Raw genomic sequence first — 9,774 nt, 5'->3', positions numbered from 1 at the left:
CAAAACAATTTGTAAAGATTTTATTTTTATAGACTTTAAATATGATTAGCATATTTATTTGTTTGTTTCTGGCCTGTTTTTTGGGGCAACAAATTAGATTTCCTGCCCGTTCGCTTCGGACGGGGGCATTTTTAATTAAGTCTCATTTAAGTCTCATTCTCTCATTCTCGTTCACTCTCTCTCTCACGTTCTCTGCTGATCACTACCGCTTCTGCCAACCACTTCCGCTTCCACATCTTCTTGTTCTTAATCTTCTCCCTTTCATCTTCTCTTTTTATATTTTATCTTCTACCTTTGTCCGCAGATCCTAGTGCATAACGTAATGTGAACGTCCGTCAAAATGGCGCCACTTTCGGTGACCTCTCTTGCCTGATCCTCTAGTCAGGTGGGAGGATATCACCAAAAGTGCTGCGATTCTGGCAGAAGTTCACCTTAGGGCAAAACATGGAAACACCATTTTGGCGGAATTGGGGATTGGACAAACGTGACTTTTTGCGTTGTTTTCGTCCGCTTCGTGGGGAGTCTGACCCCGTTTTTATGGCTTCATGCGAATCATCAAATTTGCCAAAATTTGGTACATTTGTAATGCATACAAATCCGAAAGCACAAGTCTAATATTTGTATCTATATATTTAATATAGGTTGTGTAAAGGCAGTGATTTTATAGGGCCAGAATTTATGCAAGATTCAAATTTCATAGACAACAAAGGAAGGGATTCTTTACAATAAAGACAATAAAGGTATGGAATTCACTCCATGGTGGTATCAAATACAATAGATGCCTTCAAAAGGGGGCTAAATATTTTTTTTTTAGAAAGACATGACATACAGGGCTATAAATAGAATTAATATTTTAGAGCTTCTTGATCCAAGGAGAAATCAGATTGCCTTTTGGAGTCAAGAAGGAATGTTTTTCCAGTGGCAACATTTGAACAATTGCTTAGCTGGGGGGGGGGGGGTTGCCTTCTTTCGGATGAAACACAGGAAGGATAGGTAGAAGGGTTGAACTTGATGGACTTACGGTTGTGTGAAGAAATCAGCACATAATAACACCTGTAGGGCTAAAAATTAGATAACTACAACCTCAGATGAACAACACATAATATATTACACCGTGTCATGATTTATTCAACAAAAGTCAAAATAGAGAAGCTATATGTACACCTTATGATTCAATAGCTTGTAGAACCACCTTTAGCAGCAATAACTTGAAGTAATTGTTTTCTGTATGACTTTATCAATCTGTCACAAAATTGTGGAGGAATTTTGGCCCGGTATTCTATACAATGTTGCTTCCGTTCAATGAGGTTTGTGGGCATTTGTTTATGCACAGCTCTCTTAAAGTCCTCCCATAGCATTTTAATCATGTTGAGGTCTAGACTTTGACTGGGTCATTGCAAAACCTTGATTCTATTCTTTTGCATAGGTTCTGTTGCATGACCCAATTTCAGCCAAGCTTTAGCTGTTGGACAGATGGCCAATCGAAGGAGAATTGGAAGATCGGGGGATGGCGTCACCACAAGCGCAGCCATATTGCCCTCAATTAATGTGAGAGAAAAATGACAGTAACTGCTGTGACATCCTCTCCTTTGATTAGAGGATCAGGTAGAAGACATCATATTGCCCTCAATTTACGTAACAGATAAATCACGGCGATTGTTGTGATGTCTTTTCCGCCGATTGCAGGATGAGGGAAATGACATCATCGCAAGCGCTGCCATATTGCCTCAGTCCACCTGAGAGTCTGAGAGAGGGAATGTGGGCACTCGGCAATTAATTTTCTTCCCAAATTTTCGGCCGAAACGAGTGGCCAGGGAACGTAATTCGTCGCATGAAAACGAATGGTTAAAAAATGAACCAAAACATTTGTCCGAATCGTTTTTGGTCCGTTTGCACATTTTTCACACGTGGCTTCTCCATTTTTGCTTTTTTTTTGTTGAATAAATCATGACAATGTGTAATATGTCACGGACATAGGAGACCAGCAAATGAGCAGATATGTAAAACCATAGAAAGTGTCAAAGCCCCATTCATTCTAGCTTGCAATTTTTTATGCCACTCACCCTTTAATTCAATTACCATAAACACTTGCCACTATATTCATTGTATATTTTTTGCCCTACTACCCAGAGATAAAGTGCTTGTAAGGCATACAAGGGAAACAATAGCACTTCATATCTCTCTAGCAATGTCTGAGGTAAACCGCGACATAGCCTGCCATCTCTAACACATAGTATTCCTAGATTTCTCTTGAATGCCATATAATACATCTCTGACTAAGGAACGGGTGCATCTAGTAACAGTTAAGTGTGCTCATGAAACTTTTCACTAGCTGCCTTCTCCCTTGTGCAATATCGGTTTCCATTCTAGGTACAGGAACAGAACATGCTTATTCGAACTCCTTGAGAAGCAGAAGGCAGTAGCACCCTGTGGAATCCGCTGATGTATACCTGCAGAAAGCAAAGCAACAGGATTCCGACTATGGGAAGGCAGGACCACATGTAACATGAGACAAACATATCTCGGTTTCAGTTTGCCATAAGATGTACTGTGGTGCATTTCTGCACCTCTCTTTCTTTGTCTGCATTATTCTGAAGAGGCAAGACAAGAAACAGAACGGTGAAAAAGGAGATGGAGACACGGGATGTCAAGTTTTCAAATATATATGGTTTTATTGGGTTCATTGAATTGGCCATGCTCAAAGATATCCCAAATAGGGCATGGGCACAGGATTACCAAATGTAAAAAATGTGGATGCCCCAGATGTGGCCCTTTTGGCCCCAAACAGCCAGGCAAACCCAGGAATGAGTGATATCACTGTACTCAGGAGATGTTTTTGAACACATATTGGGATGTTGTATGACACCTGAAGTAGAATGTGTGTTAAAAATAAAATGAAAAAAATGACTACCTCAAAGTTTGACAAAGACTGGTGGTAGAATTACTGCACAGAAAGAGTTTAAAAACTAGCATCTGAAAAAGATGTTCCAAATAGCACATGGGGTAGAATGACCTGATTTGGAAAAATTGATTTTGAAATAGCAAAACGCTACTTGTACTTATAACTTGCAAAAATAAACAACCATAAAAACATTGGGTATTTCTAAACTCAGAACAAATAGTAGAATCTATTTAACATGTTTTTTATTAGCTTTTATAGATGAGTAAAATTGTTTTAAAGTAAAAGTCAAAAAAGTCCTTTTTTCTCAGTTTTTCACAATATTTTAGACTTTTTTATATAGTAAATTATATGATACAATCAAAACAATGACACCTAAAGAAAGCCTCTCTCTTGTGAAAAACACAATATATAACTTATGCGGGTTTAGTAAATGGGGAAAATTACAACTAAACACAAGCACCGCAGAAATGTTAAAACAGCAATTGTCACAAAGTTTATAAAAAATAATAAAATCAGCCATTGTCATGAAGCGGATCATATAGATTTGTTTATTTTTTATATAAAATAATACACTTACTTTATACTGAATAGTAGATGTAACTGATTAAAGCCATACATAGAATATTTGTTTTTAATTAGAAGGGCAGTTGTATTTCATGTCTCCCCCTACCTATCCTCTCTACCAAGAGTATTTTGCACCAGGGGCATATCCTGTATGTGGCACGCCCCACACTTTAATATGGAAAGACACCCACAAAAAAATTACGTGGCCAAGAATATTTATTTCACAAATTTGTAAACTTTGTCAACTGGAAAAAATAGAAATCTGAAAACATAAATTAATTTATAAATAAATGAAATGAGTTTAAATAAATAACATTTACAGAGAAAATGTGATACAGCAAAACTCCTATCACTAGATACTGAGCCAGACACCGACAGCAGTGCAGCATAACTCCCAACACTATATATTAAACCAAACATTGACATGGTAGGCCTCTGCCCCTGAAACAACCTGCCTGTGCCATCTCTGGCCCTGAAACAACCTGCCTGTGCCATCTCTGGCCCTGAAGCAGCCTGCCTGTGCTTCCTCTGCCCCTAAACACTTATACATTCACTCACATACCTACTCATTCAGCCATTCACCCCCCTGCAACCCCTTTTCTCACCTGCAGATTTCCCTGGTCCTGGGGCCGGCCGAGCAGCACTGGTTCCGTGCAAATGTGGGGTGATGTATTACATGTTATATTTAAGATAAGCATTTTATATTTTAGAGCCAAGAGGCATCCAATTTAAAATTTGGCATAAGGACAAAACCAATGTCAGTTTTCAGAGACAGCCCCAAGGGAAATAATCAGTGACACATGAGGCAATGGCTCCAAAGTCATGAGCCTCTATCCTGGAGTAGAGTTACTTGATTTGTGCTGCCTGGGAGCTCTGGATTAGGCCCTTCTTTACTGAGGGAGTTTTGTGGAGAAAAACGTGAGACTTTTTCAGCATATTTACAATAAGTTTCCTTATATAATAGGAAGAAATATTATAAAGTATAATACATTTTTTCTCACATGTGTAGACACTCCAAGCTGTGCCCATCACACGGAGGTGCACCAATGCCAAAAAAATTTCAAATGTATTAACATAATACTGCTTTACAGTTTATAGGCATAAAATGACACACCCTTGATAAAGACTTAAGGTTCAAACTTCGAGAATGCGAGGCATCTATCTATTCATAATGGAGGCCTTGCACAATTGCAGGATTGCAAGAGACTTCCAGCAGTAGGAGGGTTAAATGGCGGTTCCCTGCACTGGGAACTTCTATCCATGGCAATCAAGCCTCCTACTGAATAACTTTATTTGCCTTTTTTTTAATTTTTTTAACTTTTAAATGTTTTTTTCTTTTCAGTTTACTGAGGCTTCGGATTGGTTAGTTTACATGAATCTAGCATCACATGCATTCAGAACGCAATGCATCAATTCATAATGGAAGTCTTGCGCAACTGCATGCAAATTCCGGCATAGAAAAGGTGCATGGCTGTTCCCGAGGACTGCCTCAGGTGCAAGGCAGTCCCCTGCATTGGGAACCTCCGGAGAACACACCACTACTTTCTTCAAGACGTTCCGTGCCATCACTTTTTTCATGATGGCACGTGCATGAATATTATGTTATGCCCTATTTTTTTCTACCAATTGTCCTGGTATAAATGGGACAATCTCGACCAAGAGATGTACCATTTAATCTTCAAATCAATAAAGGATTGATTATCAATAAAGGGTTATTGCCAAAAGACGGCACCATGTTGTAAAGCTGATTGCTCTGTATAGGGTAGATTGTATAAAAACATTCTCACAGCTCTGTGGATTAGTGTATTATCATATTTAACCCCTTCGTGACAATTGCCGGTCCGGGCACGTCACTGAAAATCGTGACGATTATGACAATTGACGTGCCAGGACCGGCACGTCTTTAAACGGGTGAAAAAATCGATCCGTGATCGATTTTTTTCACTCAAACGGTGTTGCTCTAATGCCTCGACATCGAGGCATTGAGCAACACCAAAAAAACCATTCCCGCCCCCCCCGATCGCTCCTAGGAGCAAAAAAAAAACATGTTTGAAAGACTGCACGTCTTTCAAACATGGCGGCGCCCGCCGCCGAAAAACGGGTTTAGGAAGCGATCGCGAGTCGCTTCCTTTGCTTAGCTGGTGTTGCTAAGATGCCTCAGTATCGAGGCATCTTTGCAACACCTGTTTAGCAAAGGAAGCGACTCGCGATCGCTTCCTAAATGCTCAACTTACCTTCCCGGTGCCGGTGTCTTCGAAACACACGCGGTGTTTCAAGATGGCGGCGCCCATCAAGCCGGGGGGCGGAGCCTGCTGACATCATCGGGGGGGTGTTGCTGGATGTCATGGACATCCAGTGAATAACACCCCTAGTGGTCAGATCACTCATAAGAGTGATCATGATTTGATAAATCAAAGGCAATGTTTTCTAAACATTGCCTTTGATCAGTATTGGATCTGCCCCCCTCCTTCACTTGCTTCTAGTGAGGGAGAGAGACAGATCGGTGTGTTCCCTAATAAAAATATATATATATTGATCCAAAGGCTCTTATAAGAGCCACCCATATAATATTAACCCCTTCATTGCCATTGATCACTGCATAAACAGTGATCTTGCATAGTGGCAATTGTTTTTGGGTTTTTTGTTTTTTTACATGTTTTTTTACTTTTTTTAGGTTTTTTTACTTTTTTTTAGGTTTATTTTTTTTTTTTATTATAGCCATTAACCCTTTCCTTCCCCACTATTTTTGCTGCAATTCTTACCATGCAGCGGTATACGGCTGAGGAGGCGTATGCCTTTTTGGCCACAGATTCTGAGGCCACTGATACAGCGTCAGATTTTGACGTTGGTCAGTTCACAGATACATCTAGTGATGTATCTGTGGCTGTTAGGACGCCTACCACACGTAGTCGTGGCAGTGCACCAGAGGCATGGGTAGCGCCTAATAGGTACAAGCCAGCTATCCCTCCTTTTTCTGGAATTCCTGGCATCAATATTGATGTTACAAGATTCACTCCACTGCAATTTGTGCAGGTTTTTTTGGGAGACGATGTCTTGGGAGACATTGTCACACAAACAAACATTTATGCCCAGCAGCACCGTGCTGCTAGCCCTAATTCTTTTTGGGCAAAACAGCCATGGACTCCCATTGACGTGCCAGAATTTCTTAAATTCTGGGCACTCACAATGTTAATGGGCATTATAAAAAAGCCCTCCATCCGCTCCTACTGGAGCACCAGCCCCATCTTTAGTACCCCCATTTTTGCCCAAACTATAACTAGGCAAAGGTATGAAATGATTCTTCGTTTCATGCATTTTAGCGACAACAGCCTGTGCCCCCCTAAGGAGGACCCCCAGTTTGATAGGCTGTACAAAATCCGCCCCCTGATTACCCATCTCGCTGCCAGGTTTCCAGAGGTTTATACACCTGGAAAGAATATCTGCGTGGATGAATCCCTAATGAAATATAAAGGAAGGTTGGGATTCAAGCAGTATATTCCTTCCAAGCGCTCTAGGTATGGAGTGAAGGTGTATAAGCTCTGCGAGAGCGAGACAGGATATACTCATGCCTTCCGGGTATACGAGGGTAAGGATAGCTACCTTGACCCTCCAGGTTGCCCAGATCATCTGGGCACCAGTGCCAAGATTGTTTGGGACCTAATATTCCCCCTTATGAACAAAGGCTACCACTTGTATGTAGATAACTTCTATACAAGCGTCCCTTTGTTCAAGCTGCTGTATTGTTTCGATACGGTAGCTTGCGGTTCTATAAAAAAGAACCGCTTGGGTTTCCCACAACGCCTGGTACGAACCCGGCTAGGAAAGGGGGAGACCTCAGCTCTACGCCAAGAGGAGCTTTTGGCATTGAAGTTCATGGAGCACCATCCACGATGAGAGAACCGTGGAGGTTTCTGTCCGTGGCAGAGCTGGGGTCACTACAAAGCCAGTGTGCATCAGGGCCTATAACAAGCACATGGGTGGAGTTGATCTGTCAGATCAACTCCTACAGCCCTACCTCATTATGAGGAAGACAAAGGCCTGGTACAAGAAGGTTGCAATTTATCTAATGCAAATTGCAACCTATAACGCTTTTTTGCTGCACAAAAAAGCAGACACTGGGCTGAAGCTGTCTTTTTTGCAGTTTCAGCTCGAAGTAATTTCAGGTATCTTGTACCGTGATGCACCTGGTCCCCAAGTAGTGATGGGAACCAACAGAATTGGGGCTACCCATTTTATTTTTAAAATCCCCCCTACAGCAAAGAAGCAGAATCCCCAAAAGAGATGCAGGGTATGCTACAGCAGGGGGCAAAGAAAGGACACCACATTTTACTGTCCAGATTGCCCTGGAAAACCTGCACTCTGTGTCGGTGACTGCTTCAAGCTGTATCACACAGTTTCCCATTTTTAATTTTTTTTTTGTTCCTGCTCCATTTTTGTATTTTTTTTTTATTTTTTGTTACATTTACTGTTTTTTAGCTTTTATTTGCTCCACCATTTTTAAGCGTTTTTATTTGCACTGTCAAGTGACCCCTGTGTCCATTCCGTGGCATGAGGGACCACTTAAGGTGCTAGATCAAATCCCTTCTTGGAGATAGGCCAGGCTTTCTTGTAACCTGTCCCTACTGATAGTTGGGTACAAGCATTTTTCTTTACCCAGATGTAAAATTCCTACTGAATTTGAATTGCTCATGTTCCAAATGTGGCCCTTTTGCCCCCAAACAATCTGACAAACCCATGCATGTGGGGTATCAATGTACTCAGGAGATGTTGCTGAACACATATCGGGGTGTTGTGGGACAGTGACATATACCAGGAGCTGTAATTTCACACCTGAAGTACAAAGTATGTGAAAAAAACACCAAAAACAATTACTATCCCAAACTTTGACAAGGGTTGGTGGTAGGATTAGTGCATGGAAAGGGTTAAACTATCAGCATCTAAAATACCCTGGGGTGTCTAGTTTTCAAAAATATATGGTTTGGTGGGGTAAATTTAATTTGCTGGCTTCAAAGATGCCCCAAATACCACATAGAGACAGAATTACCAGATTCAGAGAAAAATGGTTTTGAATTAGCAAAACTCTACTTGTACTTATTGCCCCATAACGTGTAGAAGAAAGCAAAAAAACATAAAAACATTGGGTATTTCTAAACTCGGGAAAAATAGTAGAATCTATTTAGCAGGTTTTTTCAGTAGTTTTTTATGATGAATAAAAGATTTTTCAAATAAAAGTGAGAAAATGTGTTTTTTTTTCAATTTTTCGTCATATTTTATTATTTTTATTATAGGAAATTACATCATATGAAAAAAATTTTGGTGTCTGAAGAAAGCCCTTCTTGTCCTGAAAAAAACAATATATAACTTGTGTGGGTTTAGTAAATGGGTTAAGAGAAAATTACAGCTAAACACAAACACCGCAGAAACGATAAAACAGCCATTGTCACGAAGGGTACAAAAAGTAAAATCAGCCTTTGTCACGAAGGGGTTAAATATAAAAAATGGGGAGACATTAAGTATACTGTAACCTTTTATTAAGCTACTACTATATTCAACAAATATTGTGTGTTATGAGAAGTAATTTAATTTACACATTAATTGAGAATCAGCAGTACCACTTTTATCCACGAGATGGCACCCTTGTAGATTACTTCCTATGTATGAAACATTAACACGGATTTGAGGATAAAAAAAATATTAAAAGATAATGTTTAAAACATTAGACTTGTTTCACAGTAAATATACTTTAACTTTATTTAGCTACTACCTATGAAAACACTACTTAGACACATTTAAATATGCTATGAATAATAGATATGTTGCATACATCTACTATAGTATATAGGCCATCCAATGTTAAATTAAAAATTAATATGATTTACGGCTGACGCTCGGATTGCGCGTTTGCTAAGTAGCAAGCAGGTGCTTCCTCTTCAGTCTTTATAAGATACACTATTTACTTAGTGCCAGTAAATAATTCACTGTTCTAGTACAGACCTGGATGAACTAGCACTCCATACAATAGACCCAACCAAATCCAGTGGTTACATGTTTTCATGAATTATAGCAAATTATACGCTGCGCTATTATGTTTATTTTGTTAATGGACTGGAAATCATCTCAGAATGAGGTTACCAAACGTTCTGCAACGTGTGTCGTTTGGTAAGTGGTTAGTGATCATACCTGGAGATCCTGGTAGGGCAGCCATTTTTTTTATCCTATAGTGCTGTCCTTGTCTCTACCTCCTATAGGCTCATATATAGATCTTCCAGGTCTGATAATGTGTCTTCCACGTAATACTAGCCTTTTCT

The 9,774-nt window shown here is 39.9% G+C and overlaps 1 non-coding gene across 1 annotated transcript; it reads left to right on the top strand.

Annotated features, from left to right (window-relative positions):
- Positions 1-7,977: 7,977 nt before the first annotated feature.
- On the top strand, positions 7,978-8,107 carry LOC149290602 (small nucleolar RNA SNORA35). The gene has a single exon (XR_016272738.1). It is a non-coding gene; the product is annotated as a small nucleolar RNA SNORA35 (small nucleolar RNA).
- The last annotated feature ends 1,667 nt before the right edge of the window (positions 8,108-9,774 follow it).

This window comes from Sceloporus occidentalis, unplaced genomic scaffold (genome assembly GCF_023333645.1).
Source record: "Sceloporus occidentalis isolate IW3139 unplaced genomic scaffold, rSceOcc1.0.p SCAF_38, whole genome shotgun sequence".
Taxonomy (NCBI): Eukaryota; Metazoa; Chordata; class Lepidosauria; order Squamata; family Phrynosomatidae; genus Sceloporus; species Sceloporus occidentalis.
Note: the sequence above shows the minus strand (reverse complement) of the source record. Positions and strands in the feature narration are given on the sequence as shown.